The sequence below is a fragment of the Mizuhopecten yessoensis genome, unplaced genomic scaffold, assembly GCF_002113885.1.
Source record: "Mizuhopecten yessoensis strain PY_sf001 unplaced genomic scaffold, ASM211388v2 scaffold10821, whole genome shotgun sequence".
Classification (NCBI taxonomy): Eukaryota; Metazoa; Mollusca; class Bivalvia; order Pectinida; family Pectinidae; genus Mizuhopecten; species Mizuhopecten yessoensis.
The window spans coordinates 962,413-986,697 of NW_018408738.1; the positions used below are offsets into that span (position 1 = coordinate 962,413).

General features: G+C 35.8%; 1 protein-coding gene across 2 annotated transcripts in view; it reads right to left on the reverse strand.

Annotated features, from left to right (window-relative positions):
• Positions 1-24,285, reverse strand: part of LOC110462690 — a 100,570-nt gene that overhangs the window by 44,128 nt on the left and 32,157 nt on the right. The window contains exons 1-2 of one of the 2 annotated variants that reach the window (XM_021516788.1): positions 8,515-8,773; positions 8,204-8,273 (exon numbers count right to left, since the gene is read on the reverse strand). The gene's annotated coding sequence lies outside the window, so the exon portion shown is untranslated. Of the gene's footprint in view, positions 1-8,203; positions 8,274-8,514; positions 8,774-24,285 lie in introns of those variants that run through there. The other variant, XM_021516787.1, reaches the window with a different exon arrangement.

A 24,285-nucleotide genomic window follows, 5' to 3' on the forward strand; every position in this document is an offset into this window, starting at 1 on the left:
CTGCACGGTCAATGGGTATGTGTCAGACAATAACTGTCGATATGTCTGTTAGTGACATTGCAGGAGTTGGAATGTCTTTGTTACTTTTCCGGATAATCATTTAGGCAAATTAAGCGTTGTGTAAAAACAGTCTTTAGGTCGGCGAAGAGAGACTGGAAAATGTCTCCTTTAACTCCGGCAAACAATTCAACGAAATCTATTGAAATTCATGCTCCCATAGTTGGCAGCAGTCTATAGTCAAAGTGTTTCCCGTTATCCTTGTATTGATCTTCGTAATATGTGTTTGTCATTTGAACATGAGTTAACACGTACAAAACATTTGTTGCTTTAAAGGAAAACACCCATGCAGACAAGCAAAATATAAAAAATATGAAAAATGCATTTGAACGCTGAAATTAATGCTATTTAGACTAAAAAAGAAATGGAGTTTTGTGTGAAAGTGTCTATTGTCCAGCGCTCAATTCCACGGAATTTATGATCATCTTAAAATTCACATTCCCACAGCTGCAGTGTCTTAAGTTTATATTTCAACAGGCATATACATTTTTACCACAATTCACGACTTCGACCTTGCATGCTTTAGGTTTAATTGTGGTTTCTACTGCAACGCCATGCCCATCAAACTCATTCATCTGTACATTTTTACTTTTAACAACATGTCGACAAAAACACAACGAACTTACTAACATGTTCCTGCTTGAGTAATTTATAGATTTGGTTTTGTCGGGGTTCGGGAATTGTGTGATATCATAACGCGGAAAGTAGTCAACATATATGTAACCGAAAATGTGTTACACATAGTGAAGGAACAACACCAGACATACTGTACGTCTGGTTCGGTATCGATGATGTCATTACACGTACATTAATAGGAATATTTGTACCTACAGACACCATCATATCCAAAAATAGTGACGTCATCCTCGGCCTAAGTCAGAGTTATGTCGGGATATTTATATTTGATTTGTAATAGTATTCTAAATATGGGATATTTATATATGATTTGTAATAGTTTACTAAGTATGGGATATTTACATTTGATTTGTAATAGTATTCTAAGTATGGGATATTTATATTTGATTTGTAATAGTATTCTAAGTATGGGATATTTAAATTTGATTTGTAATAGTATTCTAAGTATGGGATATTTAAATTTGATTTGTAACAGTATTCTAAGTATGGGATATTTATATTTGATTTATAATAGTATTCTAAGTATGGTATATTTATATTTGATTTGTAATAGTACTGAGTATAGGATAATTATTTTTGATTTGTAATAGTATTCTAAGTATGGGATATTTAAATTTGATTTGTAATAGTATACTTGGTATAGGATATTTATATTTGATTTGTAATAGTATACTAAGTATGGGATATTTATATTTGATTTGTAATAGTATTTGTTTGCTGTGTCTTAAGGTTACATTTCATCAGGAAAACACATTTTTTACCTTAACTCAGATCCTCAACTTTGATTGTCCTAAGTTTTGTTGTGGCTTGAACTAAAACGATATGGCCAGCAAACTCATTCATCCGTACATTTTGTACATAGTGTGAAATTTTAACTTTAAATGATGTGACATTTCTGCCTGATGCATTATTGCATTAGGATGATATTACGACAGGCGACCCTGTCATTATGTTATTAACATGCTAGAAGTAGCTAATGACGGCAGTTGTACTCGAACGATCCTATACATACTGTTTGACAAGGCGACCCCGATCTCTACGTTTATGCTGACAGGCTGAGTATTTACAGGCAGACAAACAGATTATACATCAACACGATTAACACAGGCTAATGGACCCACTTCTGTTTTAGGGCCACACAATTTGCATTTAAGTACAGTTTAACTCTGTATAGAGTGATGTAACTTCTTTTATCGTTTGGGTAAGCGATCTTCTATTTTTTTGATCGATATGATACCAGCACTAACATTCCTTGAAACTCGACCGAGTTTTGTAAACCCCTCTCAACCTCCCCATTATCACCAGTCAGCATGCTCATTACCGACTCAGTTTATCATCAGTTAAAGGCAGGGTTTCAGCAACAAAAGCGTTTTGAAGTTTATCAATATGTTACATTTTGCAATTAGTATTACATTATCTATGACAGGTGCCCCCAAATATATCCAATACATTTAGGTTTTTCTTCAATATGTACTCCACTTTTGGTATACCATGTAGAGCTATGTATAAATACCATGATGGTTTACACACTCGGGACAACATACTATAGGGTACGTCGTTCTCAAAGACAGGCATATATTCATACTACTTAAAGTTAATGCATTTATATATTTTTATACGTGTACGTTTCCCATTGTCCTGTTTGTATTCAAGAAGACATTTAAATCATACGACTGTTATAAATGAACTTGCCTGTGTGTTACCAGCTCCAGTAGACTATTTTAACTTCTACCAACGCTGAGTTCACGAATGATGATACTGTGAGGAAATCCTAATTACACTAATTATGTTACAGTTTAACATTCCCCCTTTGATCGATGAGTCCTCATCATTAATTGATAGTGGAATCACAAGCCAGAAACTTCAATTTAATTTTGCTCCATAACTTTGTTAAGAAGGTGATACCTTACTTCGCCTTGACATTTTGTCTACAGTAATAAATAAGCTTTTCGTGCCATCTGTAATCGTGCTCTACCTATTACGTAAACGGATAATGAACTTGGCGTTAAACGTTCCGAATGATGAAGTAATATAATGTATCATAGCTACCTTTGACAATAATTGACATAGTTGTAAGCTGAAGTATTCCCGACTTTCCCTCATCTTTACTGGTTGTTTTGTATTAGTGTTAACCGAGAAAAACAACAACTTAATTCTTGCGATGTTTCGAATTTTATCTATGTCAGACATTTCAGAAAATGGAAGATGTTACCAGATGACGTTAACAGGTCAAGGTTGACGTCAACCGAACAATTATGTTTCATCGGTTACTGTAAACAATAACTTATTTTTCGAGTTACTCATTGGCTCCGAACACTGTTATACATATATCGTTGACTGCACGGTTATAGAAAGCTATCCAAATATAACTTATTAGTTTGACGAATATTGACAAAAATCCCATATATCATTTGATTACAGAACATGAAATATATCACTTCTCGTGAAATATAGCAAAAGGATCATCTCCCGAAATATGCAAGCTTTGTATAATTCCAATACAGGTCATCACCAGTCACCACAATGTGGTCGTTATAACAACTGAACCAGGGAAGCAGGAAGTGTACATACATACATGAATATCTTCATATAGTGAAAACAATCTTCATATTTTATTACTTGTTTATTTAGATTAACAATAATATACATTATGAGTGATGAAAGATTATCACATAAAATGTGACACCAACAGGCATGAGACTTCATTCAGAGATTATCATAGTATGACGTCACAAGCACGTCACAATCCATCTGCCTTCTACCGGGAGATATCTTTACAAAAGAGATCATTTAAAATTTCATCAGCTTTTGATTTCCATTTATTGAGAATATGAACGAAATAATTGACATTGTTGAAAGTCTGGATATAGTCTTTACTTTTTTTGCATCACCACTCATAAAAGAAGCAATAGAAAAAGCATTTATGACGAAATTAACAATAATTTTCCAGACAACCAACCCAAGTGCAACGCCCTTTTTCAGCAACGTATAACTTTTTCATAACGCGTGCCGATTTATAACAAAAAATATATTGTGAATACATTTTTACCAATCATCAATGATAAGTTACATACGGGAGACCGGGGCAAGTTCGGTTATCCCTGATATGTTTTGTTTTTGAGCTAATATTTACAAGTTTAAAGATCTTAGCAGTTTAGGGCCCATTCAACGACGAAAAAATGTCGAGGAAAACTTTAATGTAAAAAGATTTTTCAGGAGAAAATTAGATATTAAATCCCCAAGGCGTAACGGAAACCACACGAATTGTAATACATCGCCTATCCCAGTCTATCGCATTGCTAATTGCAGTAACTACTAACTAATTGACTGATTCCTGGGGTAATAGTCCAAATTCTACTTGTTGAAAAGGAGAATTATGTTCGGTATCACAGGGCCAAATTTTGTTGGACCCGTCGTGCAAGCAAAAATCACAGGAAGAAGAAGTTCTGGCCACACAACGACTGGACATAAATACATGTACCGTACTATTTACCATTTTGATATTGAATATCAAAATGACATATCTAACTTTTCTTCTGACGATACTACCTTTTATTTTGAATTTTTGTGATAACATCATTTTGAATACGATGTTATTTTGTGAATGCCAGTTATCAAATTTTTCAGTAAGTGTCAACCGACATGTTAACAAAAGCCAAAATGGAATAACATAAATACTACATTTAGGAAATTGATTACGAAACCGGCCGTCTTGAATGCCATAAAATATAATTAGACAAATGATCGGTAAACAAGATTGTTCTGATGAGCTGTTCATTTTCGTATCTTACATGATTGGTTAGTGCAAGTTATACAGGTATGTATGATACTGGTTTGGCTAAAGCAGGTTATACATTTACATACGACACAGATTTCATGATGGCAGGTTTTACATTAATGTAAGATACAGGTTTGGTTAGGGCAGGTTGTACATTAATGTAAGATACAGGTTTGGTTAGGGCAGGTTGTACATTAATGTAAAATTCAGGCTTGGTTAGGGCAGGTTATACATTAAAGTAAGATACAGGTTTGGTTAGGGTAGGTTATACATTTATGCATGAAACAAGACTTGATAGGTGAGGCTATATATTTTTGTACGATACAGGTTTGGTTAGGGAAGGTTAAACGGATACGTATGACTGTAATCTAGTATATCCCCTTAAGCTACTTAACAATACCAATGTGATCCACGTGATTACTAGTGTACAATACTCTACCTGATTTTTCCTCCCTTCATACTTGGCCTGTGTATAACCCCCTAGAACATATAACATTACAACGACCTATTGTTTTACCACCATATTTAAATGTCACTCCAGTAGAATTGTGTTAATTCCGAGGTATTTTTTGTCACTCTCGTGTCTTCTTTATTCCAATACGGGTTTTCGTTCTGCTTGTTTAAGTATGTTTTCCTATCGATTATTAGGTCTGATGTTGTCAAACAACAGATCTAACATATATCAGATATATGATACTTGATGTCTCTTGTATGACGTCACATTAGATAATTGTCTTCGTGTAACCACAGCAACACGTTTGTTCAGTAAAAACCCTTTATCAACATTCATATATGCAATGCAATCTATCAAATCTGCCACCATTTTTACTGGCGGATCATATCGTCATACACATGAAGGGTAATCCGTCCCATGAGCGACATATCACAAGGCAGTTAGAGACTTGTCCACATCGCCTGTAGCCGACCTCGTCATCAGACCTCAGATGTTGCATGAGTCCCCAAAAATACGAAACAGCTAGAAATAAACAAGTGCCTCTATATGGACAAAGTTAGAAGTTGATTCTTTGGTTTGAAACCAAATGGACGTGCTAGGCTAGTGTGTGTCGATCATTACTTGTCATTTCATCGGTATATCATGTATATCGAAAAGTGTTGCTATTAGAATATCACTTTATTATTATTATATTTTGTTCTGTTCGTTATCAATGTGATACGTTATCAGATAAAGTGTGTGATTGTGTGTGTGATTGTGCACTTTTTCAGTGCCTTTCATAATATCTCTCGCATTATAAAATTAAAAAGGCTGTACTTTCACTCACTTTATGTAAATAGTGCCAGCAAAAATCTAGCTACAAATCATTATGCGTTGTATAGGCTTTCACATATATGAACACAGCACCTTGAATTTATAGATTAGCCGCAGACCCAACTCGCTGGTAAATGACAAGTCAGTCCACTCCTAAGTATCGTCTGTTCTGTCACTGTCCATAGCCATAATACACGTAGTTGTATGTAGGATAAAACATTCAATGGCGTAAGATTTACATCGACAGAACTATGAATATTTAAAACCCAAACACAGCTTTGTTGTAATAAATAAAACAACTCCCCACATCATTGATACTGCATGTCACAAGATATATCAGTTCACTTACTGTTTCACTGTCAACGATTGCCAATCGATATCAGTAGACAATTAACAATATCGTTTAACCTTTTGCCAATTGACAAAATACGACGGCGTATTTTTCCGACGTCAGCCGATGATTTATATCATCTTCAAGATTTTTCTTTTAAAAGGTGATTCTTACACAGTCGGATTACCCTACGTCATTGGTCAACATTCACTGTTGTTTGCTTGACGTTTTTCAACTTTCTCACAATTGTGTAATTCTACCCCACGTCAGTGCATTATTTAAACTGGCGTATTGTCCGACATAATCATCATCAATTTTTGTTTGCTTCAACAGGAGATACTTTGAAGGTCGTTTTACTCGACTTCAATAGACGATTTATACTGACGTGTTAGGTTACCCATCGTCAATGAGCAATATATACTTCCATGTATTGTTCCCTAAATTCAATAGGCGAGCTTCACTACCGTGTACTGTTACACAATGGACAGGTTACTGTATTTTACCCATTGTCAGTGGACGATTTGCTCTGTTGTGCTTTGTTGTGCGACGTTAACCAGCAATTTACACCGTTTTGCTTCCCGACAAGGCATAGTTTATGGCTCCTTTTCAACAGAAAGAATATTTTTGGAAATTACATGTAAGATTTTAATTACGATTTCAACATATGTTATGAATCAGGACTAAGTATTAAACGCCATTGGCATATCCGTATTATATGATACTTTGTATATCCTGATATTGTATCATTTGCCTCTCATATTATCCATCATATTGTCTATCATATGGTCAAATTCGCACTCCTTGTTTAGTACATACTTAACACTCACCTTTTAATACTTTGCACTTATATTTAATATCATATTAAGACTCCTATGTTTTTCCACATATAAGAATAGTCTGTACTCATATTGGTATACTTTGTGTATCTATATGCAGTATTGCATTATAAATCCTTATTAAAATACGTTAGATATCTATGTCACATGTTGTGTGCATGCACTGCTCACCCCTGCAGGTCGGGGATAAAGAAACGAATACACCTGCTGTTACCCACTGCATGTATCGTAAGAGAAGACTAATGTGGAACCTTCTGCAGAATTGAGATTTACTTATGTGTCCTCTACTTATAGGGAAACAAATCTCCTGCACCCTATGCCAAATTTGGGACTTTTGTATTTCTCTCTGCTTTGATGAACGATTGCCTATGTACTCTGTCTCCAGGCTGGGACATACCAAAGTCCTTAAAAATAGTAGTACATACCTTTTGAATTTTGTTAGACGTTTAACATTAAATTTGAATGTTTTGTATTGTCGTCGTATTCTTATACAATGTATTTTGTATTTGCGACATATTGTAATAATTGTTAATCATATTTTTATACTTTGTATACCCTCGAAATGAAAAAATTTGTGAGACGTAAATCCTCAGATTGTAATACTTTGTAATATTTTCATATTTTGCATGGCTGACGTCAACATGTTTTGGTCATATCGACGGAACCCCGTTATAACGTGGTTTGCGCCCCTGAAGAATTCTGCCTACACGTGTTTGATTAAGATCGCAACGGGATAACATTTAATAGACCGCCATTTTAACACGAGGGATCAAAATCTTGTTATCTCTGGACGCTGATATCGTGTTATCGCCGGACGTGGATAAACGCTTCGTACAGTTAATACAGTCAGTTAGGGATAATTCGTGTGCCTTTTTCATGTATCGAGAGTTTGTCTAACTGTCCCTGCCTGCACAGTATGTCCCCTGTCGATATGTAAACATATCAGAGTTTGTGGGGACCTGTTTTGCTTTGTTTGCACTGCTGGTAAAAGCCATTTTTTTGCCGATGTTCAAGTAACATAATTTGCAATAATATTTGATAATTATCAAGTAACTACAAAAAAAAAAGCTAAGAATAATTATAAATTTTTGCAATCAGCGCTTTTCGCAATGTATGTTTCGCGTTATGTATCAAGAAAGAGAAACACAATATCAGCCATACATATTCCTGACATTTTGATAAATTGTTTCTCCCCACATTCCCCATTTCAATATTACTAATGGATGCCATCAAACTATCTATAAATACATGTTGAAATAGATTAAAGTACACGTGCAGTAGAGATCCTGATAACTTACCCACAGAAGCGGTTGATCCTTTATATATTCTATCCGAGAAGGAAAGCATCAGTCCAATCAGAGAAAATATCTGAAATAACAAAAAAATGTAAATAATTATCTTAACATGCTGTTCTGCGATATCTTTTTGAGAGTCTGATAAAATAATGACGACAGGAAGGTTTGTTTTTTATACTATTACTCTACCAAAGGTCTTACAGGAATGCTGGTAATGCAGGTGCATAGCTCTAAACAATTATTCTGCCGAGATAACAAAAGGAATCACTGTTATTTTATACATTGAAATAATCCATTGATATACCGCAACGTACATTGAGCACACATACAAGCGATGATTAGATTATCTGCCATTCACATACAGAAGTACATATGTCACATTGTTGTACATTTGGCTTTGAAGAGCAACTTGAGGTAAATTCCTGCTCGACTTGAGGTAAAATCACATACACGGTAGCATCAATATCGTCAACACTGCAGAGTGTCTGAGACAGGTTCACATACACACTAGAGCAACGATCGTCAACACTGTAGAGGATCTGAGAGAGGATCACATATACACTGGAGCCGGAATCGTCAACAACTACAGGGACCGGCAGGTGTTTAGTACTGATATCGTTACCCATAACAGCGGTACAGTTAAAAGTACGTGTGTTTTTCAACACAATGATAGCGAACACTGTTTATATAGGTGATTCCCGCTTCCATACCAAGGTACTGCTGCTGAACCTAACCACGTGGCGATGATCAGTACTTCGTTAGCGCTGCACAGCCAGGACTGTAAGTGTGTTTCAAGTGCATGGTTATCAGCCATCATATTCCTCAGGGCTTTTGTTTTTATCAAAGTTAGCAGCATGACGCAATAAAAGATTTTTTCCGTATTTCCTATTGAAAAAAGAACCCTGGGAGTTAGCGACAGGTCAAATCTCAAATAAGATCTGAATATTTTTACTAGGCGTTAACTTAATCAAAGTAATGTATCAATATTGATGATAGTGGTCGCGGCTTCGGCACACGGGACATTCTCGTAACTGAGATTTTTATGAAATGTGTGTCAGTAAACAATACAAATACCAAGGTCGACAGCATTTATTATTTGTATGACTACAAATATTATATACACAAATTATATGACATTTTGTACGGATATAACACTATACACAAATTATATGACATTTTGTACTGATATAACACTATAAACCGATGTAACATAAACCGGTATGTTTTTCTGTACCGCCTTGACATTAAAAACCGATATGATATTCTATACCGATATCACGATATAAACTGATATAATATTCTATACCGATATTACATTCTATACCGATATGACACCTTTACCTATATGCCATTTTATACCGATAGATAGTCTAAACTGATATAACATTTTATGACATTTTGTACTGTTATGATATGATCCAAATATGACATTCTATTCCGAGATCATATTAATAGTGAAACTATATGCCATGCTGGATTAAGTCTGCAGACTAGACGTTGTGCTATCACATTAAATGAATGGACAGTCTGTTCACTAAAGTGTAATGTTGATGTCCCGTAAATTAAAAAACTTTGCAATTGATATTACCTACACTTTCCGACTATCGCCCACAGTTCACTAGACTATTTCGTTCTAAAGATTTAATGCAGTGCTACAATACAACATTAACCATAATTTACAGCATGTGACCGTTCCGGAATCAGAGTAGATATGTTTACAGATACAGAAGGCATTTTATGCAAAGTAATCTTATCAATGCGTATATTAAAATACCATGCTGTGCAGTTGTATATTTTATTTGCCATGAAACCACTCGTACAATCCCACGTGCACAGTACGCGACCATGCGGGATGAATTTAATTGTATATCATGCTCCATCTCCAGACGATATGTTCGGACTTTTTTGAAGACAACGATCAGTTCACTGAGATACACTCTTCCCCTTACCTTCCCATCCTGGGAAATCTCCACGCTTTAGTCTGCTGATAATTTTGATGTTCCGTCTGTTTTACCTAAACCTTGTGTGACTCATCCATCTAAGTAACGAAAGTTTAAACTAGCTCTCCCCACACTGATGTTAATACATTGTATACTATATACGTCCGGGTTCACAGAGTGAAACAACGGTGAACGATGCAACAGGTTAGGTTCAAATTGTAGGTGCTTATACTGTGTTACATTGTGGCTATATGTAAAAAAAGAAAAACAGCATTTGATATCGCGCCCTATCTAGCTAACATTAGTCACTCTACAGAACTCTACAGTACATAGCTATACAATTAATACAATTAGCATACACATTAATCAATACAATTAGCATGTACGAAGCCGTTCTTAGCAATAGCAGCGGGTTATACTCTCGCCTGGCATGTTATAAAAAACTGACAAATGCACACCATATAAAGACAGGGACATGTTTTGTGATACATGCTTATACTTTAATGACAAATAACATGATTTCATAACAGACACGATTTGATGACGAAGGTACAGAAGCTAATGACAAAGGGCATGCTTTCACAACCTAAATAATGGTTTACCGACAACAGCTCAAAATCTGATGACAAAAACTGATGACTTGACGCAAAAGTTAAAGTTGTTATACAAAAATACGTGTTATAATGAGATATCGACATAGGGTTAGAAAAGTACTTAACATTAGACAGCTCTGATGTCCATATAATACTGTTGATGACACAATACGTGCTTTCCTGTGCGATATTATAATTCACAGACAAATAATAAAGGACAAGTCGAAACTTACAACAAGGCAGCATGTATTTCAAAATTGATATCTAAGTAGTTGCAATTGTTTTACACAAACTAATCTTCCTATGCTTCTGGTGATTGAGTAAGCTCTTATATAAAATAACGTTTAAAGATGTCAAACATTGTACATTTAAACAGACTAATTGTCAAGTTGTTTACTTCTTGTCTCTCGTTATCACCTCGCTTCTACCCACAGCCATTCGTCGCCGCACACACTCTTAGTGATAAGGCATCTGCAGTAACCATAGGTCGTTAACTACGGGTTTACAGCGATAAATTAAATGTACAAGTCAACATGGATGAGTATTCTGTATCATTGGATCTGCCGGAAATGCACCGAAGACGCAGGATGGTAAAGATGTATCCTGACTCATCGTAATTTATTATCTGTTACTAAATATTCTACATCTACACTTCTACAGACTATGGAATCAATATAACTTCAAATACATCTGTGTTTTTTATCACCAAATTTCCAGTTGGCGGATGAATGCGTTAGCAAATCAGTGCGGGAAGTGGTTTCAAGATAAATTGTTTTCAATTTGTTTCTTTTTTTTCTCAGAAGTTTCCGAATGAAATGAACATATTGGTTGATGAAGTCACATTCTTCCGCACCTTCCGTGTATTAGACTTCTTGCAATATCTTCGATTTAAAAAAAAAATATCTATAAATAAAATCACTCTGACTTTAAATATGAAAAATGAATCATAATCTGACACAAATTTGTTATGACCTGCTTTGCGATTTGCAGTTCATCAAATATGTCTCCCTACCAATTGAGGTTTTTACCCAATACACCTCAACAGAACAGGATTCAATCCTTAAAAAGACCAGAAAAGTGTCTAACCTTTCAAATGTTATGACGGGAACATGGTTTCTGTCTGTATGAAATGTTTTTTTTTTTAATCAAGCAGTCACTGACTACTCAATTATGTCGTATCCTTGTTGTATGTAGGTTGTTGTGTTAACGTGTGCTGTCATTGTCTTGTGCTTTTTATATTAATGTGATAATGTAATTTTATTACATAAATGACCCATTTTACTACGTCATACGACCATGTCTTTAATATGGTAATACACACGTGTAATAAACCCTATAGGTGCTGCGATTGGCCAAACCCGTGAGAACAACTGTCCTACGCCACTTCAGGTACTACTGTATCAACTTTACTGTGAACTTTTACCTGAAAAAATTCCGAGTGGTTACAATGCCAAATTTGATCATGGTTTACGCAGCAACTAAACAAACATCATCACAAGATGATCCAATGCGATCCAGGAAACAGCCAGAATGATTCAGTAGATTGTGCACCATGATGCAAAGAATGATCAAGTAGTCGGGAATTGAAACTCAATTGTCAAATCATAGCGCTCGGAAATATCTCAAACCCTCTGTGAAAGAAATATTCCCCAATTCAAATTATGCAAATGTCCGGACACAAGACCGTTTTATCTATTAAATCTATAGTCATATCAACGAAGATCATCAAAAGCAGATTTCACAAATCTGAAGCTCTGGAAAGTCCGATTCTGTCACCTGCCAACATGTTTTTACTGTCAAGTATTTCCGTGCAGCAAATTGGCAACATTTTGATCTTCGATGTGAGAGATAAGAAGCATTTTCAATCAATATTGAGTGGTCCGATTAGCGGAAGAAATTTTAAAATTAATATCAACCAAGGTGATCAATCAGAACCAAATAAAAAAGTATCTGAAAGTCTATCACGAAAGCGATTCTCAGTTAGCTACTCAGCTACTGCGACTGATTGAAGCGGCGACATATGAGGCGTGACGTCACATTACTGTGGACTTTATCAACTGTACTTTTTCTAATAAATCTTAATACTTTTACTATTAAATGAATTTTAAATGTTTAGTCTGTCATAATTTTCATTGCATTAAAACTGTTCATTATTAAAAACAATAGCAACATCAAAACAATGGAACTACTTTGCACTGCGCGGAACAACAATACTTTGATCGGAATACTTTGGTTTTTACCTATATAGAGTCAGCTGATAACTTTTAATTTGATTGATTCTTTTTTCTCAAATTATGAATGTCATGTGATAAATAGAATCTTGCTTTCATGTCCGTGTAGTATTGAATTTATCAAACTCGTTCAATAATTTGACATGACACTCGCCTAAAGGCTATCAAATTATTAAACTCTTTTAATAAATTCAATATGACATGGATACTCACGTAAGGTCATCAATATATGGCATAGAGGTCAAATAGACATACATCTCTTTTTATGTTGCCATTTAAAACTTGGTCATTTGTTACGATTATACAAATAGTGTTATTTGACCATATTTTGAACGATATAGGTCACAACCTGATAGCTAGAGATTGCCTAAGATATAAGACAGACATCGTAGAAATCTAACACAATAACTTGGTTTATATATATCGATCAACAAGACAAATAGCACACTTCACATCCCTAAGTAGCAGTTGCTTCCCTACCCACGCCCAGTCCACACGTCATTGTAGCCTTATATCAATCCTTTGGACAATACGTCACAACTGATACCGTATCAGTGCTAAAGCCGACATGTTCAAGCCATTGTTGCTATGTATATTACCAATGCTAAAGCAGCATGTCACTATTGCTACCTTGTCAATGCCATGGACTGCAGTTCATAGTTGCTATGGATATTACCAAGCCTATGGCCATATGCGTCACGTTTATTACCAGTGATATGACCTACATGTACACGTCATTGTAATATTATGGCTACTACATCGCTTTATTCGAATTTTGTTTTGCTATGTCTTATATATACCTGATCATTTTTACTATATCTAACATGCGTATATATTACAAAATATTTATTATGCATTTATTTTAGTGGACCCAACTGGAAATAAGCTATATATATCAACTTTGTTTATTACCTACTTTATGTGCAACTGATTTGTTGTGTATGCATTTTCCTGAATCAATATTAATTCTATTATTATCGTCCTATGTTTATCACCAATGCTATAGCAATACGCCACTACTGCTACCTTATGAGTGCTATAGCCTACATGTACTCGTCATTGTTGCTATGTTTATTTCCAATGCTACATGTATGAAGTCTACGTCATGGTTGGTCCACCTCATTGTTGCTATGTATATTACCAATGCTATGAAGCCTATGTCATGGTTGGTACACGTCATTGTTGCTATGTATATTACCATTGCTATGAAGCCTACGTCATGGTTGGTACACGTCATTGTTGCTATGTATATTACCAATGCTATGAAGTCTACGTCATGGTTGGTACACGTCATAATTGCTATGTATATTACCAATGCTATGAAGCCTACGACATGGTTGGTACACGTCATTGTTGCTATGTATATTACCAATGCTATGAAGCCTATGTCATTGTTGGTACATGTCATGGTAGGTACACGTTATTGTTGCTTTGTATATTACCAATGCTATGAAGTCTACGACATGGTTGGTACATGTCATTGTTGCTATGTATATTACCAATGCTATGAAGCCTACATCATGGTTGGTACACGTCATGGTTGGTACACGTCATTGTTGCTATGTATATTACCAATGCTATGAAGCCTATGTCATGGTTGGTACATGTCATGGTTGGTACACGTCATAATTGCTATGTATATTACCAATGCTATGAAGTCTACGTCGAGGTTGGAACACGTCATTGTTGCTATGTATATTACCAATGCTATGAAGTCTACGTCATGGTTGGTACACGTCATTGTTGCTATGTTTATTACCAATGCTATGAACTCTACGTCATGGTTGGTACATGTCATGGTTGGTCCACCTCATTGTTGCTATGTATATTACCAATGCTATGAAGTCTAAGTCATAGTTGGTACACGTTATTGATGCTTTGTATATTACCAATGCTATGAAGTCTACGTCATGGTTGGTACACGTCATTGTTGCTATGTATATTACCATTGCTATGAAGCCTACATCATGGTTGGTACACGTCATTTTTGCTATGTATATTACCAATGCTATGAAGTCTACGTCATGGTTGGTACACGTCAATGTTGCTATGTATATTACCAATTCTATGTAGCCTACATCATGGTTGATACATGTCATGGTTCGACACGTTATTGTTGCTATGTATACTACCAATATTATGAAGCCTGTGTCATGGTTGGTACTTGTCATGGTTGGTACATGTCATGGTTGGTACACGTCATTGTTGCTATAGTCATGGTTGGTACTATGTAGCCTACATCATGGTTGATACATGTCATGGTTGGACACGTTATTGTTGCTATGTATATTACCAATATTATGAAGCCTGAGTCATGGTTGGTACTTGTCATGGTTGGTACATGTCATGGTTGGTACACCTCATTGTTGCTATGTATATTATCAATGCTATGAAGCCTACGTCATGGTTGATACACCTCATTGTTGCTATGTATATTATCAATGCTATGAAGCCTACGTCATGGTTGATACACCTCATTGTTGCTATGTATATTATCAATGCTATGAAGCCTACGTCATGGTTGATACACCTCATTGTTGCTATGTATATTACCAATATTATGAAGCATGTGTCATGGTTGGTACTTGTCATGGTTGGTACATGTCATGGTTGGTCCACCTCATTGTTGCTATGGATATTACCAATGCTATGAAGTCTACGTCATTATTTGTACACGTCATTGTTGCTATATATATTACCAATGCTATGAAGTCTACGTGATGGTTGGTACACGTCATTGTTGCTATGAATATTACCAATGTTATGAAGCATACGTCATTGTTGGTACACGTGTCATGGTTGGTACATGTCATGGTTGGTCCACCTCATTGTTGCTATGTATATTACCATTGCTATGAAGCCTACATCATGGTTGGTGCATGTCATGGTTGGTACACGTCATTGTTGCTATGAATATTACCAATGTTATGAAGCATACGTCATTGTTGGTACACGTGTCATGGTTGGTACATGTCATGGTTGGTCCACCTCATTGTTGCTATGGATATTACCAATGCTATGAAGTCTACGTGATGGTTGGTACACGTCATTGTTGCTATGTATATTACCAATGATATGAAGCCTACGTCATTGTTTGTACACGTCATTGTTGCTATATATATTACCAATGCTATGAAGTCTACGTTATATTACCAATGCTATGAAGTCTACGTCATTGTTTGTACACGTCATTGTTGCTATATATATTACCAATGCTATGAAGTCTACGTCATGGTTGGTACAGGTCATTGTTGCTATGTATATTACCAATGCTATGAAGCCCATCATGGTTGGTACAGGTCATCATTGCTATGTATATTACCAATGCTATGAAGTCAACGGCATGGTTGGTACACGTCATTGGTGCTATGTATATTACCAATGCTATGAAGTCAACGGCATGGTTGGTACACCTCATTGTTGCTATGTATATTACCAATGTTATGAAGCATACGTCATTGTTGGTACACGTCATTGTTGCTATGTATATTACCAATATTATGAAGCCTGTGTCATGATTGGTACATGTCATTGTTGCTATGTATAGTACCAATGCTATGAAGCATACGTCATGGTTGGTCCACCTCATTGTTGCTATGTATATTACCAATGCTATGAAGTCTACGTCATGGTTGGTACACCTCATTGTTGCTATGTATATTATCAATGCTATGAAGCCTACGTCATGGGTGATACACCTCATTGTTGCTATGTATATTATCAATGCTAGGTACATGTCATGGTTGGTACACGTCATTGTTGCTATATATATTACCAATGCTACGAAGTCTACGTCATTGTTTGTACACGTCATTGTTGCTATATATATTACCAATACTATGAAGTCTACGTCATGGTTGGTACACGTCATCATTGCTATGTATATTACCAGTCATGGTTGGTACACGTCATTGTTGCTATGTACATTACCAACGCTATGAAGCCTACGTCATGGTTGATGCACCTCATTGTTGCTATGTATATTGCCATTGCTATGAAGCCTACATCATGGTTAGTACACGTCATTGTTGGTACACGTTATTGTTGCTATGTATATTACCAATATTATATGCTATGAAGTCTCCGTCATGGTTGATACACCTAATTGTTGCTATGTATATTACCAATGCTACGAAGTCTACGTCATTGTTTGTACACGTCATTGTTGCTATATATATTACCAATGCTATGATGCCTACGTAATGGTTGATACACCTCATTGTTGCTATGTATATTACCAATGCTACGAAGTCTACGTCATGGTTGGTACACCTAATTATTGCTATGTATATTACCATTGCTATGAAGCCTACATCACGGTTGGTAAATGTCATGGTTGGTACACGTCATTGTTGCTATATATATTACCAATACTATGAAGTCTACGTCATGGTTGGTACACGTCATTGTTGGTACACGTTATTGTTGCTATGTATATTACCAATATTATGAAGCCTGCGTCATGGTTGGTACATGTCATTGTTGCTATGCATAGTACCAATGCTATGAATCCTACGTCATTATATTACCAATATTATGAAGCCTGTGTCATGGTTGGTACTTGTCATGGTTGGTACATGTCATGGTTGGTCCATGTCATGGTTGGTACATGTCATTGTTGCTATGCATAGTACCAATGCTATGAACCCTACGTCATGGTTGGTACACGTCATTGTTGGTACACGTCATTGTTGCTATATATATTACCAATACTATGAAGTCTACGTCATGGTTGGTACACGTCATAATTGCTATGTATATTACCAATGCTATGAAGTCTACTTCATGGTTGGTACACGTCATCATTGCTATGTATATTACCAATGCTATGAAGTCAACGGCATGGTTGGTACACGTCATTGTTGCTATATATATTACCAATACTATGAAGTCTACGTCATGGTTGGTACACGTCATTGTTGCTATATATATTACCAATGCTATGCTGCCTACGTCATGGTTTATACACCTCATTGTTGCTATGTATATTACCAATGCCATGAAGCCTATGTCATAGTTGGTACATCGTCAGTTTTTGTCATGGATCCTTGTCGTAACAAATATGGTTGGTACATGTCATGGTTGGTACACGTTATTGTTGCTATGTATATTACCAATGCTACGAAGTCTACGTCATTGTTTGTACACGTCATTGTTGCTATATATATTACCAATGCTACGAAGTCTACGTCATTGTTTGTACACGTCATTGTTGCTATATATATTACCAATGCTACGAAGTCTACGTCATGGTTGGTACACCTCATTGTTGCTATGTATATTACCATTGCTATGAAGCCTACATCACGGTTGGTAAATGTCATGGTTGGTACACGTCATTGTTGCTATGGATATTACCAATGCTATGAAGTCTACGTCATGGTTGGTAAACGTTATTGTTGCTATGCATATTACCAATGCTATGAAACCTACGTCATGGTTGGTACACGTCATTGTTGCTATGGATATTACCAATGCTATGAAGTCTACGTCATTGTTTGGTACACGTCATCATTGCTATGTATATTACCAATGCTATGAAGTCTCCGTCGAGGTTGGAACACGTTATTGTTGCTATGTATATTACCAATATTATGAAGCCTGCGTCATGGTTGGTACATGTCATTGTTGCTATGCATAGTACCAATGCTATGAACCCTACGTCATGGTTGGTACACGTCATTGTTGCTATGGATATTACCAATGTTATGAAGCACACGTCATTGTTGGTACACGTCATTGTTGCTATGTATACTACCAATGCTATGAAGTCTACGTCATGGTTGGTAAACGTTATTGTTGCTATGCATATTACCAATGCTATGAAACCTACGTCATGGTTGGTACACGTCATTGTTGGTACACGTCATTGTTGCTATATATATTACCAATGCTATGAAGTCTACGTCATGGTTGGTACACCACATTGTTGCTATGTATATTATCAATGCTATGAAGCCTACGTCATGGTTGGTACACGTCATTGTTGCTATATATATTACCGATGCTATGATGCCTACGTCATGGTTGATACACCTCATTGTTGCTTTGTATATTAACAATGCTATGAAGCCTACATCATGGTTGGTACACGTCATTGTTGGTACACGTAATTGTTGCTATGTATATTACCAATTCTATGAAGTATACGTCATGGTTTGTACACGTCATCATTGCTATGTATATTACCAATGCTATGAAGCCTACATCATGGTTGGTACATGTCATGGTTGGTACACGTAATTGTTGCTATGTATATTACCAATTCTATGAAGTATACGTCATGGTTGGTACACGTCATCATTGCTATGTATATTACCAATGCTATGAAGTCTACGTCATGGTTGGTACACGTCATTGTTGCTATGTATATTACCAATATTATGAAGCCTGTGTCATGGTTGGTACATGTCATTGTTGCTATGCATAGTACCAATGCTATGAATCCTACGTCATGGTTGGTCCACCTCAATTTTGCTATGTATATTACCAATACTATGAAGCCTACGTCATGGTTGGTACACCTCATTGTTTGTACACGTCATTGTTGCTATGTATATTACCAATGCTATGATGCATACGTCATGGTTGGTACACGTCATTGTTGCTATGTATATTACCAATGCTATGAAGCCTATGTCATGGTTGGTACATCGTCAGTTTTTGTCATGGATCCTTGTCGTAACAAATTACAGTTTTAAATGCAGTTATAGTAAAACAGGTATGTGCTGGACATACCACAACTTTCCAATGTATGAAATATGTTAATAATACAAAAAATGTAAGTGTCGTAATGATATAAAACGTTGTTACCGCATTCTATATATTTTTTGTGTTGCTCTTCAAAGCAATGAAGCTGCTTTAAAAATACGCCTTCTCATTATATTAAGCGTTGTTTTTTCATAGTATGCCTTCTTATTACATTAAGCGTCGCAATTACATTAAACAATGTTTTCCCAAAACGCCGTTTTATTAAACGTTAGCATTGTTTTTATAGTTTGCATTCTTTCAATGTATTGCATTAAGCGTCGTTTTTATATAACGCCTTCTTATCACATTAAGCGTTGTAAATCTAACTTATGTTTAATTATGCAAATGATATACAGTTGTGTTTTATATCAATCGTTGTTAATATATTTTGCATTGATTTGAGATAAAGATTTGTTATTACGTAAGCGTTCATGTTACACTAAGCCTTGCTATCATACTAAGCGTGTCAACAGCTGTGTTCGTCAATGGACAAGGGATATCTATTTCACTCTGTGTCTCTCCGCTTACATACGTGTAAGGTACGACACCAGCTCGATGTAACTGAAGAAAGACAACATAATTGCTTTGGGATACAATTACGATTAAAACTGGTAACGGACTCTTTGATGTCATACTCAACAGATAAATTTGATCACCCTGAACATGAGCAGACCTTTAATTACCTCAACGATACTCTTTAAGTTTTTTGTGTCGTCAATAAATCTTTTGTCCTGACTCTACTGAAAAAGTAGCAAACTCACGAAATATGACGACGATGACGACGACGACGACAGCAGCAGCATCAGCAGCAAGAACAACGATTTTGGATGTGAATCTAAAATAGTAACATCAAACACGCGTACGCTGTAAAATGAGCTAAACTTGTACGCTCGAATTGCGAGTAATGGATGTCTTACCTTGGATCTTTCGTAGGGTTCTATACATTGATTTATCATGTTATTGAGATAATTAACAACATAGCAGTCTCCACTACCCATGTTTTATGATTATCTGATTCCCTTGTCTTTTACAATGGAGATCAATTCCTTTTCCTTTCTGTATTTACTAGTTCTGTTTTACACTGCCTGCCAATCGCATCAGGTTATACATGTACTTGTTGGTAGAATAAGGGACCTGGCTATTTGTGACAGTTCAGTGTGATGACTTGTAAGAGGACCATTGACTTGCCGTCGTCAATGGCCGGCATAAGCTTTTTGAAGAAGATATATTGCTACATACACAAAACATCATCTTTCAGCTTCATTCTACATCTCCGTTATATTGTAAGTATATCAGACACTCAATAGCTGAAAAAAAAAGTTTTAACTTCTCTAACAGAGCGAATATATTTCTCCTTTTCATCTCCTTGCGGCTAATGTCTGTTTAAAAGTATCCCCTATCTTTCCAACGACACCTGCCAAACCTCCAGTAGTACCCATATACATAAACGGGGGTCGTATATGTGTAACTGCATGAGATTACATACGGAATATTCCCGCAATGTTATGGATAAACATAACACCACTAGGAAACAAGTACCATCCGAGAGCCACAGGCAGACGGATGTCATGCCAAATAAATTGCTTTTGAAAGAGAAGATAACTAAACGTAAACAGGGTAATGGTGGAAGGTTGCACAACAAAATGAATACTACAATCATGCTAGAAGAATGCTAACATGTAAATACAATGCCATATTTGTACCTCTCTTTCCTATACTTCATTTGTGTAACACGTGATTCACTACGTACGATACGGTACTTTAAATCCTTAACTACGACACTATAAAATCTTTATCTACGACACTATAACATCTTTATCTACGACACTATAACATCTTTATCTACGACATCATTATTTTTTTTTATCCACGACACTAAAACATCTTTATCTACGACATCATTATTTTTTTTTATCTAAGTCGCTATAACATCTTTATCTACGACGACACTACAAAATCTTTATCTACGACCCAAAAAATCTTTATCTACGACACTACAAAATCTTTATCTACGACACTAAAACATCTTTATCTACGACATCATTATTTATTTTTATCTACGACGCTATAACATCTTTATCTACGACACTATAAAATCTTTATCTACGACGACACTATAAAATCTTTATCTACGACACTACAAAATCTTTATCTACGACACTAAAACATCTTTATCTACGACATCAGTATTTTTTTTTATCTACGACGCTATAAAATCTTTATCTACGACACTAAAACATCTTTATCTACGACACTTTTAAATCTTTATCTACGACACTACAAAATCTTTATCTACGACAATACAAAATCTTTATCTACGACACTAATAAATCTTTATCTACGACACTATAACATCTTTATCTACGACACTATTTCATTTTTATCTACGGCAGGTTAAAATCTTTACTTACGACATTATTAACTCCGTATCCTCGACACCATAAAATCTTATTTTACTATAGACTGTTACATATCTACCATGTTTTTCACTTTGTCAGTGTCAGTGATTTAGTGAGAGTAATGGTACTTTTATTATCTGTTTGGACTTTTTGTGTCATATTCTTATAGTAATGACAAGAATACCGTGCTATTTAGTAAATTCGTAATATTTTATCTAAAGTCATGAGTGATATATTACGTATAACATATAATTTTAAACTATAACGTAAAACAGTAACAGTCTAGAATATTTTGGTTCAGATTTTCAATGACTTGAAAGTGTGACGTTACTTTTCTTGTTTCATTATAGTTTAATGAAAATGAAACATACCCGAGTATATCATCAACGGGGCCAGGGAGAAACCGAACCTAAAACAGGCATTTGTTTAATCAGTAGCACAAATATGTATTTCAAGGTAACCAACTAGATACCGCAACATTATACAAACTAGTATTATATCAACAATACAGCCCTAAAAGTAAAACCGAAAACGCAAAAGATTAGAACGACTTACAAAAATCACTGAAGAATCCCGATTTTTTTCAACCTACTAAAACCCAAAGGAATGGAGTGACTTACCAACGTAATAAAATCACTTAGGAATACAAAGGCTTTCGAACTAACTAAAACGCTAGACTTTTCCAGTAATATAAAGAAAAAGGTCAAAAAGGATATAATGATCTAACCTCTTACTAAAGACACTGAGGAATGCAGTGATGTCTTAACTTACTTTAAACGCTACGAAACGCTGTGATGTGTTTTACAAACTAACAACGCTAATGGATGCAGATACCTACATACATATTAAAGCGAGATTAAGTACAAGTGTCCCTACATGTCCTTAGACCGCTGAAGATTGTGTTGTGTATAATGAACTACATGAAATTGCAAGGTTATAAGTTTGTCTACACGTTAATCGATACGCAAAGTAAATGAGACTTGGGGAAGTGTCACGTTTTCGTTAAATGATTGCCACATTTGAACGGTATTAATAACTGGGAGTCGGCTGATGTATTTTTTATAGATGGAATGTAAATAAATACGTGAACTATACTTTAACTGATATTTGATTGAGAATGGAACCTGTTCAACAGGCAGGTTTAAGTGACTGAGCTCCAAGGATCGTATGCACTAGGATATATGAATATATGCACCGACCCCACTACAAAGACAGAGTACATATTTAAACTAATAAACGTGCTGTGAAACAACTGTTTGTGGTTTGAAAACCAGACTACAACGTTTAATTGTTCGAGTACTCGGTGGCAATAAATCGGAAAACATTCGTTATTGGAGTTACGGCCGTGACTGCTGACAGGATTGAGTAACCAGGCTGCGCACCGGCGCAAAGCAGACTACGGAGGTGGGGACTTGCCAGTCGTATAGAATAGGAAGCCCGTATAAACAGGGGTCGATACCGAAAAAAGTAGGAACAAGAATCCTGGCGAAATACTTTTTCTTTGACCTTTTACAAGTCCATAACACCACCATCTCAAGTCATCTTGTTTGCCGATGCCAATGGCCCATGAATTGTTCTCTAAGACACTTTACTTTGGCCTGTAGTTTACAAATTCCTGACAGGGCCATCAGTTCTCTCACTGAAAACGAATTTATACCGGAAACTTAAAAACATTAAAATGTAAAACCACAAAGTAGTTTACGATATTAGATGTGTTATGTATGGTTTGGTATATGTCGGTGAAACAAGTTCCCAATTATGGCTTTAAAGAGACGGTCAGTAAACTAATGCATATATCAACCTATCAATCCCCTTGCCATTTTATTCTGTCGATGACTGTTTGTAATTAACGGAAAATATGTAAGCATACCAATAATCGTACTGTAAGTATCCCGTACCGTTTACAACGAGAAAAACACTGTACGTGATTTCCTGGCACTGCTGCATCAAATCATCGACAATGCTAAAGGTCAACCGAATACAATGCTACTGTTGAAGACCTTATGAGAACTTTACGGGACACTTAAACACTCTTAGCTTCCTCCCTCATTATTTCGAACAGTACAAAAGGGATCGATTCGGACATTAGCTTTGATAATCATACCTCATAAATTTGAGAACACTTGTGTACTTGTGAATACCTGTACATATCCAAGCTTGTACAGTAGCAGG